Below are 20,511 nucleotides of genomic sequence, written 5' to 3'. Positions count from 1 at the left end.
TACTCTAGAAATCTGCATGAAGTTCCCCTTGTAACTTCTACTGAGTTCTTAGCTGATCTTGCACAGTCCAAGACTCCTGAAGGCCAAGCAGGAAACCATCACAGGGGTCCTGAAGCTTACACAGGGCTGAGATACATGGAGTGCTAACCAGTCGAGAGGAGAGACCCCTGGTACTCAGCTGATAGCCAAGAAAGGCCACACCTTAGTACAATGGATATGCTAGCTCTCAAATAAAGACTAGATCTGCCCTAACCAAGTTAAAAACAAGATTCAAAAGCACTGTGTCAATTCAAAAGTAAATTACCTGCCATCAGAACAAAATTCAACCCCATCTAAAAGAAGACAATAAAATCTAGGCACTTAACAATATACTATACATAATCCAGCATAAAATTATCAGGTAGAAAAAGATCTCTCTGTACTTTTCATTCAATTTTTCTGTAAGCTGTTCTAAAAAAACACTTGATATCGGGACACCACCAATATCAAGTGATATAGCATATGTATAATTGGGTTTATAGGATAGAGTGAGAAAGAACTCTATCCTATTAACTATCAACTCTATCCTAATAGCTCTATTATTTGGAGGAATAATGCCCAATTTTTTTCTTCAAATTTGATGGAAAATATCAGCACACAGCTCTAAGAAATACAACAAACAACAAGAAAGATAATCACAAAGAAAATAACACCAAGACTCATTGTAATTACATTGCTGAAAACTAATGATAAGAGAAAATATTTAAAACAGCCCAAGACACATTACATACAGGGATCTATGACAAGAATTATTACTGACTTGTCATCCAAACCAATGCAAAGGGGAAGGCGGAAGATGGCGGAAGAGTAAGACGCGGAGATCACCTTCCTCCCCACAGATACACCAGAAATACATCTACACGTGGAACAACTCCTACAGAACACCTACTGAAGGCTGGCAGAAGACCTCAGACCTCCCAAAAGGCAAGAAACTCCCCACGTACCTGGGTAGGGCAAAAGAAAAAACAGAGACAAAAGAATAGGGACGGCACCTGCACCAGTGGGAGGGAGCGGTGAAGGAGGAAAAGTTTCCACATTCTAGGAAGCCCCTTCGCGGGCGGAGACTGCGGGAGGCGGAGGGGGGAGCTTCGAAGCTGCGGAGGAGAGCACAGCCACAGGGGTGCGGAGGGCAAAGCGGGGATATTCCCGCACAGAGGATCGGTGCCGACCGGCACTCACCAGCCCGAGAGGCTTGTCTGCTCACCCGCCGGGGCGGGCGGGGCTGCGAGCTGAGGCCGGAGCGCAGGGAGAGGACTGGGGTTGGCGGCTTGAACATAGCCTGAAGGGGTTAGTGCACCACAGCTAGCCGGGAGGGAGTCGGGGAAAAGCCTGCACCTGCAGAAGAGGCAGGAGACTTTTCCTTCCCTCTTTGTTTCCTGGGGCGTGAGGAGAGGGGTTTAAGAACGCTGCTTAAAGGAACTCCAGAGACGGGCGCGAGCCGCGGCTAAAAGCGCGAACCCCAGAGACGGGCGCGAGCCGCGGCTGAAAGCGCGGACCCCAGAGACGGGCGCGAGCCGCGGCTGAAAGCGCGGAATTCAGAGACGGGCGCGAGCCGCGGCTGAAAGCGCGGAATCCAGAGACGGGCGCGAGCCGCGGCTGAAAGCGCGGAATCCAGAGACGGGCGCGAGCCGCGGCTGAAAGCGCGGAATTCAGAGACGGGCGCAAGCCGCGGCTAAAAGCGCGGACCCCAGAGGTGGGCGGGAGACGTTAAGGCTGCTGCTGCCGCCACCGAGGGGCCTGTGTGCGAGCACAGGTCACTCTCCACACCCCTCTTCCGCGGAGCCTGTGCAGCCCGCCACTGCCGGGTTCCCGGGATCCAGGGACAACTTCCCCGGGAGAGCGCACAGCGCGCCTCAGGCTGGTGCAAAGTCACGCCGGCCTTTGCCACCGCAGGCCCGCCCCGCACTCTGTGCCCCTCCGTCCCCGCCGGCCTGAGTGCGCCAGAGCCCCCAATCAGCGGCTCTTTTAACCCCATCCTGTTTGAGCAAAAAACAGACGCCCTCCAGCGATCTACACGCAGTGGCAGGGCCAAATCCAAAGCTTAGCCCTGGGAGCTGTGAGAACAAACAAAAGAAAGGGAAATCTCTCCCAGCAGCCTCAGAAGCAGCGGATTAAAGCTCCACAATCAACTTGATGTACCCTGCATCTGTGGAATACCTGAATAGACAACCAATCATCCCAAATTAAGGAAGTGGACTTTAGGAGCAAGATCTATGATTTTTTCCCCTTTCCTCTTTTTGTGAATGTGTATGTGTATGCTTCTGTGTGAGATCTTGTCTGTATAGTCTTGCTTCCACCATTTGTCCTAGGGTTCTATCCGTCCATGTTTTTTTTTAAATTTTTTTTCTTAATAATTAATTTTAATAACCTTATTATACTTTACCTTCGTTCTTTCTTTCTTTCTTTCCGTCCTTCCTTCCCTCCTTTAGACAACGAATCATCCCAAATTGAGGAGGTGGTCTCTGACAGCAAGATTTAGGATTTTTCCCCATTTACCTCTTTTAGTGAGGGTGTATGTGTATGCTTCTGTGTAAGATTTTGTCTGTATAGCTTTGCTTCCAACATTTGTCCTAAGGTTCTTTCCGTCCCTTTTTTTTTTTAAATAAGAAGTTTTTAATTCAATAACTTTATTATACTTTATTTTATTTTTACTGTATCTTCTTTCTTTCTGTCTTTTTTCCTTCTTTCCCTCCTTCCTTCCTCCCTCCCTCCCTCCCTCCCTCCTTTCTTTCCTTCTTGCCTTCTTGCCTTCTTTGCTTCTTTCTTTCTTTCTTCCTTCCTTCCTACCCTCCTTTCCTTCTTTCTTTCCTCATACTTCTACTAATTCCCTCTACTTTTTCTCCCTTTTATCCTGAGCCTGTGGATGAAAAGCTTTTGGTGCTCCAGCCAGGAGGCAGGGCTCTGCCTCTGAGGTAGGACAGCCAACTTCAGGACACTGATCAACAAGAGACCTCCCAGCTCCACATAATATCAAACGGCGAAAATCTCCCAGAGACCTTCATCTTAACACCAGCACCCAGCTTCACTCAACGACCAGCAAGCCACAGTGCTGGAAAACCTATGCCAAACAACTAGCAAAACAGGAACACAACCCCACCCATTAGCAGAGAGGCTGCCTAAAATCATAATAAGGCCACAGACGCCCCCAAACACACCACCAGACGTGAACCTGCCCACTAGAGAGACAAGATCCAGCCTCATCCACCACAACACAGGCACTAGCCCCCTCCACCAGGAAGCCTACACAACCCAATGAACCAACCTTAGCCACTGGAGACAGACATCAAAAACAGGAGGAACTACAAACCTGCAGCCTGCAAAAAGGAGACCCCAAACACAGTAAGATAAGCAAAATGAGAAGACAGAAAAACACACAGCAGATAAAGGAGCAAGATAAAAATGCACCAGACCTAACAAATGAAGAGGAAATAGGCAGTCTACCTGAAAGAGAATTCAGAATAATGATAGTAAGGTTGATCCGAAATCTTGGAGATAGAATGGACAATAGATTGGACAAAATGCAAGAATCAGTTAACAAGGACCTAGAAGAACTAAAGATGAAACAAGCAACGATGAACAACACAATAAATGAAATTAAAAGTACTCTAGATGGGATCAATAGCAGAATAACTGAGGCAGAAGAACGGATAAGTGACCTGGAAGATAAAATAGTGGAAATAACTACTGCAGAGCAGAATAAAGAAAAAAGAATGAAAAGAACTGAGGACAGTCTCAGAGACCTCTGGGACAACATTAAACGCACCAACGTTCGAATTATAGGGGTTCCAGAAGAAGAAGAGAAAAAGAAAGGGACTGAGAAAATATTTGAAGAGATTATAGTTGAAAACTTCCCTAATATGGGAAAGGAAATAGTTAATCAAGTCCAGGAAGCACAGAGAGTCCCATACAAGATAAATACAAGGAGAAATACGCCAAGACACATATTAATCAAACTGTCAAAAATTAAATACAAAGAAAGCATATTAAAAGCAGCAAGGGAAAAACAACAAATAACACATAAGGGAATCCCCATAAGGTTAACAGCTGATCTCTCAGCAGAAACCCTACAAGCCAGAAGGGAGTGGCAGGACATACTGAAAGTGATGAAGGAGAAAAACATGCAGCCAAGACTACTCTACCCAGCAAGGATCTCATTCAGATTTGATGGAGAAATTAAAACCTTTACAGACAAGCAAAAGCTGAGAGAGTTCAGCACCACCAAACCAGCTTTACAACAAATGCTAAAGGATCTTCTCTAGGCAAGAAACACAAGAGAAGGAAAAGACCTATAATAACGAACCCAAAACCAATGCAAATCAGGAGACAATAGAATGACATTTTTAAAAATTACTAGAGGGGGAGGAAAAGGGGACCCATCAACATTTATTAACCTGTAATTGCATATCCAGCAAATAGATCCTTTAAAAAATGAAGGTGAAATAAACACATTTTCTTACCAGGAAACCTGCACTGCAAGAAGTGTTGAAGGAAGTTTAGGATGAAGGAAAATGGCATCAGGAAGAAAACTTGGATTTATACAAAGGAATAAAGAGTACGTGAAATGGTAATATATAAAATAGAAAAATCTATTTTTGAGTCTGAAAACATAATACATATCTGAAAAATCCAAATGTAGATATTTTAGGTTGTCAGTATGTCAATGGCCACCGTGGCTTTCCAATTTTGTGCTTTAAAAAAATTACAGCATTGTCCTTCTGCCAAGTGAGATTACAGTGAGAAGATTGTGGTCTATGAGGAAGCAGGTCCTCACTAGACACTGAATTGACCATCACTTTGATCTTGCAAGTCCAGCCTGCAGAACTGTAAGAAATAAATTTCTGTTGTTTATAATCAAAAAAAAAAATTTACAGCCTTCATTAGATTGTGTATGAAAAAAACTAGTCATGAAATATTAATACATGGCAGTTAACTAGTGCAATCTCTGTTATACCATGTTTCTCTTTTTCTGATTCCTTTGGATAACTTATTAGAATATTATATTAAAATGAAGCAGAAGTATAATAGGTTTATGTTAGCATTTAAATAATATTTTGATAATAATTTCTTCTCTTTTTATAATCTCCTATTGATTTACCTTCTATATCATTCTTCCCCACTCCCACCCCTAGCCAACCTGCTGAGTTCACTTTTCCTCATATGTACTTTCAAACTGATAATTAAAAAGAGGGTATAAAAATAGTGTCAAAAAAAAATCTAGAAGGTGCTCACTTCGGCAGCACATATACTAAAACTGGAATGATACAGAGAAGATTAGCATGGCCCCTGCCCAAGGATGACATGAAAATTCGTGAAGCATTCCATATTTTTCAAAGAAGACATACAGATGGCCAAAAAGCACATGAAAAGATGCTCAACATCACTAATTATTAGAGAAATGCAAATCAAAACTACAATGAGGTATCACCTCACACCAGTCAGAATGGCCATCATCAAAAAATCTACAAACAATATATGCTGGAGAGGGTGTGGAGAAAAGGGAACCCTCTTGCTGGGAATGTTGGTGGGAATGTAAATTGATACAGCCACTATGGAGAACAGTATGGAGGTGCCTTAAAAAACTACAAATAGAACTACCATATGACCCAGCAATCCCACTACTGGGCATCATATACCCTGATAAAGCCATAATTCAAAAAGATACATGCACCCCAATGTTCAGTGCAGCACTATTTACAATGGCCAGGACATGGAAGCAACCTAAATGTCTATCACAGAGGAATGGGTAAAGAAGATGTGGTACATATATACAATGGAATATTACTCAGCCATAAAAAAGAACAAAGTAATGTCAGTTGCAGCAACATGGATGGACCTAGAGTTGTCATACTGAGTGAAGTAAGTCAGACACAGAAAGACAAATATCATGTGATATCGCTTATATGTGGAATCTCAAAAAAGGTACAATTGAACTTATTTACAAAACAGAAGTAGAGTCACAGATGTAGAAAACAAATTATGGTTACTGGGAGATGGATGGGGGAGGGATAAATTGGGAGACTGGGACTGATATACACACTACTGTATATAAAATAGATAACTAATAAGAACCTGCTGTATAGCAAAGGGAACTCTACTCAGTACTCTGTGATGGCCCATATGGGAAAAGAATGTAAGAAAAAAAAAGAGTGGTTATATGTATATGTATAGCTGATTCACTTTGCTGTATACCTGAAACTAACACAACATTGTAAATCAACTATACTCCAATAAAAAATTTTTTTAAAGGTAATTAAGGTAAAATAAGATCATATAGATGGGTCTAATTCAATAAGACTGGTGTCCTTGAAAGAAAAAATTAGGACATAGAGACACACAGAGAAAACAATCATGTGAGACACTGGGAGAAGAGTGCTATTTACAGGCCAAGGAGAGGGGCCTCAGAAGAAATCAGCCCTGCTGACACCTTGATCTTGGACTTGTAGTCTCCAGGATTGTGAGAAAACAAATTTCTGTTAAGCCATCCAGTTTGTGTATTTGTCATGGCAGCCCTAGGAAACTAATACATCCTCTAAGAAAGAAACTAATACAAGATAGTACATCAAAGAAAAAAATCTAGAAGGAAGAATCATATGTATTTCTACCTAAGTTCTTTCTGCAATTTGGGTTACAGGCATATATTTTTTAAATTGATGTAATTATGCTATAACTTTGTATCCCACTTTTTTACTTGATACTATACTATAAATAGTTTCCATTTTTTTATATACCTGTGTAATAGTCCATGTTTCAGCTTTTATTCTTTTATTCATTTTTTTAAGTACTTTATTTCAGTTTGGACATTTTGGTTGAAGAGTGGATACTTTTAATGGATATCTCTGTGTTCATATGTTTTTGGTTTTATTTATTTTTGTGTGAATTGTCTGTTTCTGATATCAGACTGGTACTTGCAATATCTCTTTGCAACTGAACAATGATTCACATCACAGAGGTTTATTTTTTTTTCAACTTTCTCCCTTTTCCCAGAGATAAACCCACGCACATATGGTCACCTTATCTTTGACAAAGGAGGCAGGAATGTACAGTGGAGAAAGGACAGCCTCTTCAATAAGTGGTGCTGGGAAAACTGGACAGCTACATGTAAAAGTATGAGATTAGATCACTCCCTAACACCATACACAAAAATAAGCTCAAAATGAATTAAAGACCTAAATGTAAGGCCAGAAACTATCAAACTCTTAGAGGAAAACATAGGCAGGACACTCTATGACATAAATCACAGCAAGGTCCTTTTTGACCCACCTCCTAGAGCAATGGAAATAAAAACAAAAGTAAGCAAATGGGACCTAATGAAACTTCAAAGCTTTTGTGCAGCAAAGGAAACCATAAAGAAGACCAAAAGACAACCCTCAGAATGGGAGAAAATATTTGCAAATGAAGCAACTGACAAAGGATTAATCTCCAAAATTTATAAGCAGCTCATGCAGCTCAATAACAAAAAAGCAAACAACCCAATCCAAAAATGGGCAGAAGACCTAAATAGACATTTCTCCAAAGAAGATATACAGAGTGCCAACAAACATATGAAAGAATGCTCAACATCACTAATCATTAGAGAAATGCAAATCAAAACTACAATGAGATATCATCTCACACCAGTCAGAATGGCCATCATCAAAAAATCTAGAAACAATAAATGCTGGAGAGGGTGTGGAGAAAAGGGAACCCTCTTACACTGTTGGCGGGAATGTAAATTGATACAGCCACTGTGGAGAACAGTATGGAGGTTCCTTAAAAAACTACAAATAGAACTACCATATGACCCAGCAATCCCACTACTGGGCATATACCCTGAGAAAACCATAATTCAAAAAGAGTCATGTACCAAAATGTTCATTGCAGCTCTATTTACAATAGCCCAGAGATGGAAACAACCTAAGTGTCCATCATCGGATGAATGGATAAAGAAGATGTGGCACATATATACAATGGAATATTACTCAGCCATAAAAAGAAACGAAATTGAGCTATTTGTAATGAGGTGGATAGACCTAGAGTCTGTCATACAGAGTGAAGTAAGTCAGAAAGAGAAAGATAAATACCATATGCTAACACATATATATGGAATTTAAGAAAAAAAATGTCATGAAAAACCTAGGGGTGAAACAGGAATAAAGACACAGACTTACTAGAGAATGGACTTGAGGCTATGGGGAGGGGGAAGGGTAAACGGTGACAAAGCGAGAGAGAGGCATGGACATATATACACTACCAAACGTAAGGTAGATAGCTAGTGGGAAGCAGCCGCATAGCACAGGGAGGTCAGCTCGGTGCTTTGTGACCGCCTGGAGGGGTGGGATAGGGAGGGTGGGAGGGAGGGAGACGCAAGCGGGAAGAGATATGGGAACATATGTATATATATAACTGATTCATTTTGTTGTGAAGCTGAAACTAACATACCATTGTAAAGCAATTATACCCCAATAAAGATGTTAAAATGAAAAAAAAAAAAAAACTTTCTCCCTTTTCTTGCATCTCATCCCCCAAAAGTATAATCTCATCCATCCCACAGGGTCCAGTTCAGATCTTAACCTCTTCACTGAACTTTATCTGAACTTCTTCTTGGATACTCTGTAGTGCAGGATATATAGTGATAGTCAATAAATACGTGTTGACTTAAAATGAAATTGAATCTGGGACTAGTCATTTATAACTCAATAAAAATCACTTTAATGACATTATTTTATTGGAAGTTGTGAAGGTTTGAGAAAACTGTAATAATTTAGCCATTAACTTTATTTTCCTTCTTGTGTATGCAAAAGAGTATTATATGTAAAAAAAAATCTATCTAAGCCCAATTCTAAATGATTTAAAATTTTAAATTAAATGAAAGCAGTGTAATATAATTTAATTGACATGATTTTTTCATAGTGGTACAAAAATAATCGTATATTTTGTAATCTATAGCATCTTGAATTCAATAAATACACACTTGAGGTCAGATATGGTGGCAAGGAGAGTATATATTCTGGCTACCTGGGAGGTTAGAGAGGAAGACCCAGGGAAAAGGAGAGGAGCACAGAAATGAGGAATTGGAAGATGTCAAAAGCAAATGTCAAAATGTCGTGTCAGGACAGTTCTGTATATTCCACAGAGTTAACACTGAATTACATACTCCTTTGCATGATTCCCTCATATTCCTTGTGTGCTGGTTCTGTCTTCCCAACCAGATCATACATTTTGCAAAGGGAAACGTGGTGTAATCTTCTCCCGTAGAGCTGGCAAAGCACTTGAGCTGCAAATCTCTGGTTGGTGTTTAGTGATTGTGCTTTGTTTCATCTAAGCATACACCCATCAGAAAGATATTTCTGTTTTGGACTCTAACCAGAAAATCAAATTATTCTTTTATTTTTCCGGTCTTATGAGTTAATATGAATCAGAATCTTATTAGTATATAAAAGATGCTATTCTTTACTTAAGACCACTCTGCTAACTAGACATCCCACTGACTGCACTCTCATGCTTGTTTATGAATATGGGAATATCACAAAAAGAAACAAACACAACTTTGCTAATGACAATATATAAACTGATGCTAACAAAGAGGAATGGAAATCTTTAAGTTTACCCCTTAATTCTCTTATGGTATATATAATGAAAAAACCTTAGTCTTCCATCTGCCTATGTAGGGAATAACCCAGTTCTTCCTACTGTGTGTTTCTTTCCTATGTGTCTCCCTTACTAAGTCCCACAGAACACTTCACTCTGGTCACCAACCGTGTGGAGGTTTTTCCCCACATCAAGGAATTCTCCACGATACCAGCTGGGTGTTCTACAATCTAACTCAGTTCTGACACTGCCTATCTGGACTTAGCATCAGATCCCTCAGGTTAAGGGCTCAGTCCCACAAGACTGCCCCTTCAGATGCCAATCACTAGTAGGTCCCCAGGTTACCCACAACTTCTGTCTGAGTTTGCCTACAAATCAGAGGTTCCAGTGACCCCCTCCTCAGGTCTGATTAATTTACTAGAGCTCCCAGAACTCAGGGAAACACTTACTGACATTCACCAATTTCTTAAAGGATATAATAAAGGACAGATGAACAGCCAGAGGAAGAGATAGATAAGGCGAGGTCTGGGAGCGTCCCAAGCAAAGGAGTTTCTGTCCCCATGGAGTTGGGGTGCATCAGCCTCCCTTATAGATGTGTTCACCAACCTGGAAGCTCTCCACACCCCATACTTTGGGGATTGTATGGAGGCTGTATTACTTAGGCATGATAGATCATTAACTCTATCTTCAGCCCTTCTTTCTTCTCAAGATATTGGAGGGTGGGGCTGAAAATTCCAGGCTTCTAATCACGGCTTGGTCTTTCTGATGGCAAGCCCTCATCCAGGAGCCATTTAGGAGCCCACTCAGAGTCACATCATTAGCACGAAAGATGCTCCTAGCAGTCTTAACACTTAGGAACTTACAAGGGTTTTAGAAGCCCTGGTCCAGGAACCAGGAGCAGAGACCAATATATATATTTTCTATTATTTCACAGTATACTGTACAGATTTATTTTTAAATTTTTTCAAATATTTTAAAAGATTTTTAAAAACTCAACACATAAATAGGGAAAAATAAATAAACAGGAGTCTGGTGGAAGAGAAAGTAGTACAGGTGAAGAAAGCAGAGAGAGGGCATGATCCTAATGTCTGGTAGTAATGGATCAAGGTTGTTGGTGGATTTGCTCACTATTGACAATTGTAACCATACTAAAACATTTTGCTTTGAACAGAATGAGATGTTGGAGGAAAGGTCAGTCCCCAGATTTCTCATGCTGATCAGCACTTTCCCAAATGATTTTCATGGAGCCCAAATTCCATAAATGTGAATAGAATAGGATTACTTCCCTGTGGTCAAATATATCTAGGTAATACTAGGTTAGAAAAAAATTATCAGGGTTCTTTTAGTAAAGAATTTCTCAGTCTTTAATATACTCATCATAAGTCTCCAAGAGAGTGCCTGTGGTTTTTCACACACTTAATTGACGTTATGACTCTTTATCTTGAAGAATCATATGATGCTAGCATTACCCCCAAAATATTTTTTGGCAGTGGGAGACAATGGCTCAAACTCTCTTAACGGTTACCACATCCTTTTTTTGATGCACTCCCTACTTTTTGGGAAATCCTAGTCTGGAGTTTCTCTCTCCAACTGCCCTCTTGCAATTGTCAACTGGGCCATAATTGGCTGAGTTAAAAAGATGTTCCTTTAGTACAAGAAGTCCTGTCAATGATCATTAACAAGGCTGGGATGAAGAAGGTTCATCTAAATGGCAAAGGCTTTAAAAGATCAAACCTTGTTGATTCATAGTCTTGGCAGTAGAAAAACACAAGGATAAATGTACCATTCTTGTGACGGATGTTGCTAATGAGGCTCTGCATAAGTGGAGGTAAAAGGGTACATGGGAAATCCATGCCTTCCACTCAATTTTACTGTGAACCTAAAATTGCTCTAAAAATAAAGTCTATTTAAAAAAAAACTGAAAAAACATAAAAACAACCATAAGGAGCATTCTGACATTGTGAAAAAGGACCGCTGGTGCTAGTAAATGTCAGATAAACAGAAGTTTTTCTTTATGGATTACTTTTAAATCATTTTAAGATTTCTATAATAACCAAGAATTTATATCATTTCGTTTATACCACTTATACTATTTTATATCATTTATCTACCTCATGACAACTTAATTATCCTAGTGACAGGATTATAAGTTAATACCAGGTCATCAGTTAGAATTTTGAATCTTGTGGTCTAAATCCTGGGTGACTTGAGAGATTAGCTAGCAGAACAATTCCAAGTCTTTAAAATATGATCCTGGGATGACATGAAGGGGGAATTATTTAATATTTTAAGACCGATTTTAGCTATCTTGATGTGATTTTATGATGAGCATTTTATACATGTAAGCATGTTTAACATGTTACAGCAAATTCATTTCACTAACATTTGGATAAGAGAATAGAAGAATTGTTCAACAACTTCTCACACCTCTTAAATAAATAGACTTTAACTAACACCCAAACTCCTGTCATTCTTTACCTCTTCTCTTGATGTCCCTATAAGCATATTCTATCTTCTCTATCTGCAGATTTCTGAGCTAGTTTTTCTGGGCAGATTTCTGGGCGAAAGATTTAACTCTACCATTGTAATAGGTGTCTTAGCTTGACAAGAAGCTGGGACCCAGACTCCCAGGACCCAGGGATTGGGAACACCTCTCTGTGCACCTGGCCTGGGTGGGGGGAAGCTCACAAAGCTCCTCTCTTCTCCTAGTTCCTCTCCCTTTTTTCTTGCACCCCAGGGAGAATGAATGTGGATCTGGTTTGGTCCGTTGTCAGGGCACTGTTTTGACTAAGTTTTCTAATGGGTATATTCACAGGGTTTAAAAGCCATAAGATTATGCCTCTCTTTCAACTCCTTTCTCCTCTTGGCTGGAGTCCTATGCCAGGGTCTGTTCCCACACGGTAGGAAATCTACTTATCTCCCCCTGCCCCACTCTTCTATACAGCTGCTGTGGCCTCTGCCAGCTCCACGCTGGGGCAAGCACATCTGTACTATTCCTCTCTGTGGTGTCATCTGACCAGGTGCTGGCAGGTGTCCTTCGCCCAAACATTGGAGGAGTATTCAAAGATACTGAGCGCCAACAAAGACTGACACGAGTCAACTCCACAGCTGACGCTAGAGCCTCAGTTAATTGGAGACAGAGACAAGATTTGAACCCAGGCAATTTGGTTCTCAAGCCTGTATTCTTGCATACTAGAGAATTCTGTCAAGTAAGCGATGTTATCTAGGACTGTCTTCTTGGGCAGAGATGAATAGGACTGAAGAGAGGGACAATTTTATTTGTAACACTTTATATTTTGATTAAAAATATTTGAAGCAAATATGATAAAATATTAAGTTATCCATTTGGAGTTGTGAAATGTATATAAAGTTTTTTTTTCCCAAAGAAAAGAAGATGGAGGAAAGAAAGAAGAGAGGAGAAAAAGGAGAAGGATGAAAAGGAGGAGAAAAGATGGATCTCAATTTCCAGATAGAAGACAAGAAGAAATTCCTCCCAGATGTCCTGTCTATAAACTCCATCAAGCCCTTGCACCCAGCTCAGGTGCACAGCTCCCACCTTACAGGAACTCCAGCCCAAACTCATGGTCAGCAGACTTGGTTTTGAACAACTTAATTTCTCTCTGCTTTTCAACCCTGTTCATTCTTGTTCCGTGATGCTTTGCCCTTAGAGCTTGTCATCTTCCTGGTTTCAACCTGGATCTTCCTGATGATGCCCTGTTCTCCTCCCCAGCAGTGCTGTCTCTGCTATTTCTGTCCAGGAACAGTCCATCTTATGAAAAAACAAATATTAGTAGACAATTTGCAGTCATTTCCACAGCTGCCTTGATTAGCAACATGCTCCTGGCTGATGCCAGGGCCTTAGCTTGTGCTTTCCCAGCAGGTCTAAGGGGCAAGAATGAGGGCAGACCTCAGTGCCTGTGGTGCCCGGATTGAAATTACCACTCCTGCTTTTTCTCTTCATCAGGTAACTGGGCCCCTCAGGAATCCCTACTTATCTCTTCTACCCAGAGGCTGTTCTCTTTAAAAGTGCCCCCTTTTTATACTCTCCTTGGCCTCTGGGAATGGAGGGAGGAGGGACATTCAGGGAGTTGGATGTCTGCCTGCATATGACCAGCATTCCGTCCTTACCTCCCACTTACCAGGCTATATTCCCACCAGGCTATATATGGCTTCCCATGAGGGTTTCACTCAAATTTTCCCTTTATTTTTTTTTACTTTTTTCAGCTCCGTACACCTCCCTCTCTCTCTGAGGCCCCTCCAGGGATAAGTTTGGAGGAGGAGGCCAGCAGCCTGAGCTAGTCTCCTACTTGTCAAAAACCAGAAGTGCCTTGTCTGTGTTCTAATTTGGGGGGCCTGGAGGCCTCAGAGGAAGTTATTTATGTCCCTCTGTGGGGAGAGGTACATGATGTTATCAAAGATGTTTCCCATCCTAAAAGGAAATGAGAATTCAACCAGTGGCTACAAAGGGAGATGTAAAACCTGAGATGCACAGCTTCTGAGAAGAGCCTGGACCCAGGCTGCTTCTCCTGCAGGCTGAGCCCCAATGTTGTAGGGTTGATTAGGACTTTCTGATGAGTTTGGGGGGCCTCAAGAACAGAGTTTTGTACTTCCCTTCCCTGGGTAAACTGAGAGAAGGGCCCTAGAGGAGCCCCAAGTCCAGCCTGACTCAAGGCAATGAATTAGCAATGCTGAGTGTGGTGTCCATGTAAGTAGCCCTGACAGCAGCCCCAAAGAGGCCCCTGCACACCTGGGTGGCACAGAAGAGCCTCTGGAATTGGCATTTGCCCTGAAGAACAGAGAGCTGAGAAGGAGGAGGGCTCATAACTGCGACAAACAGGAAGCAATGTGCGTGGAACTTGCTGACTACAAGCCAAGATGGAGTTGCAGACATCAGCAAGGGAGCCGGGTGGACACAGGACGAGGTCAAGCCCAGAGAGAGGACACCAGTGAGGGCAGAGGCTGGCCCGCTCACAGGCATCCCTCCCTCACAGTCAGGACACTGTGCAGCCCCTAGAGTCTCAGGCTACCCCCAGGAAGAAGGAAGATGGAGAATGTTAAAAGAACAGAGCAATTAGACAAAACTGATTGCTTTAAACTGGAAGGACTGAATTAAATTGAATTGGCAAGTTTAAGTTTTCTACCATTAGCAAAAACTGAATTGAGCCTACTTATGGAGATATAAGGAAAGCTACCCCACTTCATTTTTTTTGCAGACCCAAACTGAAAAAATGAATATCATACCTGAGACAACCCTCACTTTTTTAAGATTTTTATCTTATTAGTTTAAACCTTTTTTTTTTACCATTTAAACCTTCTCATTCTGTATGCTTTGCTCAGTTTATTGCTCACTAAATATTATTTCATTTTTAAGCTTTTCTGCCTTTCCCCATGTCTTCTATTTTATTATTGATTTATCTTTATTTTCCCATTTATTATTTATTAAAATCTCACTTTCTTATGTTTTTAGAGCTACATATATTTGCAATGAGCAGCAAATACTATATACATCTATAAGGTAATATCTTCAACCCACCAATTTAACACTTTTAAAAATTAAATAGTGTAAAAACATTTAAAATGGAAGACAAGCCAGGCAATTTAAGATACATCTGTATAAGCTTAAATAGCAAGTAAAACAGTTTGACCTTTTATATTTTTATAGCCAAACTTAATATCCAATATAAAATTTAAAGTAGAGCAGCAGGGGGGTGCTGGGAAGATGGCGGAAGAGTAAGACGCGGAGATCACCTTCCTCCCCACAGATACACCAGAAATACATCTACACGTGGAACAACTCCTACAGAACACATACTGAGTGCTGGCAGAAGACCTCAGACCTCCCAAAAAGCAAGAAACTCCCCCACGTACCTGGGTAAGGCAAAAGAAAAAAGAATAAACAGAGACAAAAGGACAGGGACGGGACCAGCACCATTGGGAGGGAGCTGTGAAGGAGGAAACGTTTCCACACACTAGGAAGCCCCTTCGCGGGCGGAGACTGCGGGTGGCGGAGTGGGAAGCTTCGGAGCCACGGAGGAGAGCACAGCAACAGGGGTGCAGAGGGCAAAGCGGGGAGATTCCCGCACAGAGGATCAGGGCCAACCAGCACTCACCAGCCCGAGAGGCTTGTCTGCTCACCTGCCGGGGCGGGCGGGGCTGGAAGTTGAGGCTTGGGCTTCGGTCTGAGCGCCGGAGAGGACTGGGGTTGGCGGTGTGAACACAGCCTGCAGGGGGTTAGTGCGCCACGGCTAGCCGGGAGGAAGTCCAGGGAAAAGTCTGGACTTGCCGAAGAGGCAAGAGACTTTTTCTTCCCTCTTTGTTTCATGGTGCGCGAGGAGAGGGGTTTAAGAGCGCTGCTTAAAGGAACTCCAGAGATGGGCGCGAGCCGCGGCTAAACGCGCGGACCCCAGAGACGGGCGCGAGCCGCGGCTAAAAGCACGGACCCCAGAGACGGGAGGGAGACGCTAAGGCTGCTGCTGCCGCCACCAAGGGGCCTGTGTGCGAGCACAGGTCACTCTCCACAACCCCCTTACGGGTAGCCTGTGCAGCCCGCCACTGCCAGGTTCCTGGGATCCAGGGACACCTTCCCCGGGAGAACGCACGGGCGCCTCAGGCTGGTGTAATGTCACGCCGGCCTCTGCCGCCGCAGGCCCGCCCCGCACGCAGTGCCCCTCCCTCCCCCCCGGCCTGAGTGAGCCAGAGCCCACGAGTCAGCGGCTCCTTTAACCCCGTCCTGTCTGAGCAAAAAACAGACGCCCGCCAGCGACCTACACGCAGAGGCGGGGCCAGATCCAAAGCTGAGCCCCTAGGAGCTGTGAGAACAAAGAAGAGAAAGGGAAATCTCTCCCAGCAGCCTCAGAAACAGCGGATTAAAGCTCCACAATCAACTTGATGTACCCTGCATCTGTGGAATACATGAATAGACAACGAATCACCCCAAATTGAGGAGCTGGGCTTTGAGAGCAAGATCTATGATTGTTTCCCCTTTTCCTCTTTTTGTGAATGTGTATGTGTATGCTTCTGTGTGAGATCTTATCTATATAGCTTTGCTTCCACCATTTGTCCTAGGGTTCTATCCGTCCATTGATTTTTTTTTAAATTTTTTTTCTTAATAATTAATTTTAATAACTTTATTATACTTTACGTTCTTTCTTTCTTTCTTTCCTTCTTTCTTTCTTTCTTTCTTTCCTTCCTTCCTTCCTTCTTTCCTTCCCTCTTTTAGACAACAAATCATCCCAAATTGAGGAGGTGGACTTTGAGAGCAAGATTTATGATTTTTTCCCCTTTACCTCTTTTTGTGAGGGAGTATGTGTATGCTTCTGTGTAAGATTTTGTCTGTATAGCTTTGCTTCCACCATTTGTCTTAAGGTTGTATCCGTCCCTTTTTTTTTTTCTAAATAATTATTTTTTAATTTGATAACTTTATTATACTTTATTTTATTTTACTGTATCTTCTTTCTTTCTGTCCTTTTTCCTTCCTTCCCTCCTTCCTTCCTTCCTTCCTCCCTCCCTCCCTCCTTTCTTTCCTTCTTGCCTTCTTTTCTTCTTTCTTTCTTCCTTCCATCCTTCCTTCCTTCCTTCCGTTCTTTCTTTCTTTCTTTCTTTCTTTCTTTCTTTCTTTCTTTCTTTCTTTCTTTCTTTCTTTCTTTCTTCGTACTTCTACTAATTCTCTCTACTTTTTCTCCTTTTTATTCTGAGCCGTGTGGATGAAAGGCTCTTCGTGCTCCAGCCAGGAGTCAGGGCTCAGCCTGTGAGGTGGGAGAGCCAACTTCAGGACACTGGTCAACAAGGGACCTCCCAGCTCCATGTAATATCAAACGGCGAAAAACTCCCAGAGATCTCCATCTCAATGCCAGCACCCAGCTTCACTCAACTACCAGCAAGCTACAGTGCTGGATATCCTATGTCAAACAACTAGCAAAACAGGAACACAACCCCACCCATTAGCAGAGAGGCTGCCTAAAATCATAATAAGTCCACAGACACCGCAAAACACACCACCAGACGTGGACCTGCCCACTAGAGAGACAAGATCCAGCCTCATCCACCACAACACAGGCACTAGTACCCTCCACCAGGAAGCCTACACAACCCACTGAACCAACCTTAGCCACTGGGGACAGACACAAAAAACAACAGGAACTATGAACCTGCAGCCTGCAGAAAGGAGACCCCAAACACAGTAAGATAAGCAAAATGAAAAGACAGAAAAACACACAGCAGATGAAGGAGCAAGATAAAAACCCACCAGACCTAACAAATGAAGAGGAAATAGGCAGTCTACCTGAAAAACAATTCAGAATAATGACAATAAAGATAATCCAAACTCTTGGAGATAGAATGGACAAAATGCAAGAAACATTTAACAAGGACCTAGAAGAAGTAAAGATGAAACAAGCAACGATGAACAACACAATAAATGAAATGAAAAATACTCTAGATGGGATCAATAGCAGAATAACTGAGGCAGAAGAACGGATAAGTAACCTGGAAGATAAAATAGTGGAAATAACTAATGCAGAGCAGAATAAAGAAAAAAGAATGAAAAGAACTGAGGACAGTCTCAGAGACCTCTGGGACAACACTAAACGCACCAACGTTCGAATTATAGGGGTTCCAGAAGAAGAAGAGAAAAAGAAAGGGACTGAGAAAATATTTGAAGAGATTATAGTTGAAAACTTCCCTAATATGGGAAAGGAAATAGTTAATCAAGTCCAGGAAGCACAGAGAGTCCCATACAGGATAAATCCAAGGAGAAATACGCCAAGACACATATTAATCAAACTGTCAAAAATTAAATACAAAGAAAGCATATTAAAAGCAGCAAGGGAAAAACAACAAATAACACACAAGGGAGTCCCCATAAGGTTAACAGTTGATCTTTCAGCAGAAACTCTGCAAGCCAGAAGGGAGTGGCAGGACATACTGAAAGTGATGAAGGAGAAAAACCTGCAACCAAGATTACTCTACCCAGCAAGGAACTCATTCAGATTTGATGGAGAAATTAAAACCTTTACAGACAAGCAAAAGCTGAGAGAGTTCAGCACCACCAAACCAGCTTTACAACAACTGCTAAAGGAACTTCTCTAGACAAGAAACACAAGAGAAGGAAAAGACCTATAATAACAAACCCAAAACAATTAAGAAAATGGGAATAGGAACATACATATCAATAATTACCTTAAATGTAAATGAACTAAATGCTCCAACCAAAACACATAGACTGGCTGAATGGATACAAAAACAAGACCAATATATATACTGTCTACAAGAGACCTACTTCAGACCTAGGAACACATACAGACTGGAAGTGAGGGGATGGCAAAAGATATTCTATGCAAATGGAAATCAAAAGAAAGCTGGAGTAGCAATACTCATATCAGATAAAATAGACCTTAAAAAAAGCACTGTTACAAGAGACAAGGAAAGACACTACATAATGATCGAGGGATCAATCCAAGAAGAAGATATAACAATTGTAAATATTTATGCACCCAACATAGGAGCACCTCAATACATAAGGCAAATACTGACAGCCATAAAAGGGGAAATCGACAGTAACACATTCATAGTAGGGGACTTTAACACCCCACTTTCACCAATGGACAGATCATCCAAAATGAAAATAAATAAGGAAACACAAGCTTTAAATGATACATTAAACGAGATGGACTTAATTGATATTTATAGGACACTCCATCCAAAACCATTCTTCTCAAGTGCTCATGGAACATTCGCCAGAATAGATCATATCTTGGGTCACAAATCAAGCTTTGGTAAATTTAAGAAAATTGAAATTGTATCAAGTATCTTTTCCGACTACAACACCATGAGACTAGATATCAATTACAGGAAAAGATCTGTAAAAAATACAAGCACATGGAGGCTAAACAATACACTACTTAATAACGAAGTGATCACTGAAGAAATCAAAGAGGAAATAAAAAAAAATACCTAGAAACAAATGACAATGGAGACACAACGACCCAAAACCTATGGGATGCAGCAAAAGCAGTTCTAAGAGGGAAGTTTATAGCAATACAAGCCCACCTTAAAAAGCAGGAAACATCTCGAATAAACAACCTAACCTTGCACCTCAAGCAATTACAGAAAGAAGAACAAAAGAACCCCAAAATTAGTAGAAGGAAAGAAATCATAAAAATTAGATCAGAAATAAATGAAAAAGAAATGAAGGAAACAATAGCAAAGATCAATAAAACTAAAAGCTGGTTCTTTGAGAAGATAAACAGAATAGATAAACCATTAGCCAGATTCATCAAGAAAAAAAGGGAGAAGACTCAAATCAATAGAATTAGAAATAAAAAAGGAGAAGTAACAACTGACACTGCAGAAATACAAAAGATCGTGAGAGATTATTACAAGCAACTCTATGCCAATAAAATGGACAACATGGAAGAAATGGACAAATTCTTAGAAAGGCACAACCTGCCAAGACTGAATCAGGAATAAATAGAAAATATGAACAGACCAATCACAAGCACTGAAATTGAAACTGTGATTAAAAATCTTCCAACAAACAAAAGCCCAGGACCAGATGGCTTCACAGGCGAATTCTATCAAACATTTAGAGAAGAGCTATCACCTATCCTTTTCAAACTCTTGCAAAATATAACAGAGGGAGGAACACTCCCAAATTCCTTCTACGAGGCCACCATCACCTTGATACCAAAACCAGACAAGGATGTCACAAACAAAGAAAACTACAGGCCAATATCACTGATGAACATAGATGCAAAAATCCTCAACAAAATACTAGCAAACAGAATCCAACAGCACATTAAACAGATCATACACCATGATCAAGTGGGGTTTATTCCAGGAATGCAAGGATTCTTCAATATACGCAAATCTATCAATGTGATAAACCATATTAACAAATTGAAGGAG

General features: G+C 41.3%; 1 non-coding gene across 1 annotated transcript; it reads left to right on the top strand.

Moving 5' to 3' along the window:
- The first annotated feature begins 5,260 nt into the window (after positions 1-5,260).
- On the top strand, positions 5,261-5,367 carry LOC132505928 (U6 spliceosomal RNA). The gene has a single exon (XR_009535626.1). It is a non-coding gene; the product is annotated as a U6 spliceosomal RNA (small nuclear RNA).
- Positions 5,368-20,511: the final 15,144 nt, after the last annotated feature.

Source organism: Lagenorhynchus albirostris, chromosome 1 (assembly GCF_949774975.1).
Source record: "Lagenorhynchus albirostris chromosome 1, mLagAlb1.1, whole genome shotgun sequence".
NCBI classification, from domain to species: Eukaryota; Metazoa; Chordata; class Mammalia; order Artiodactyla; family Delphinidae; genus Lagenorhynchus; species Lagenorhynchus albirostris.
The sequence above is the reverse complement of the archived record's forward strand: the minus strand, read 5'-3'. Positions and strand labels throughout refer to the sequence as shown.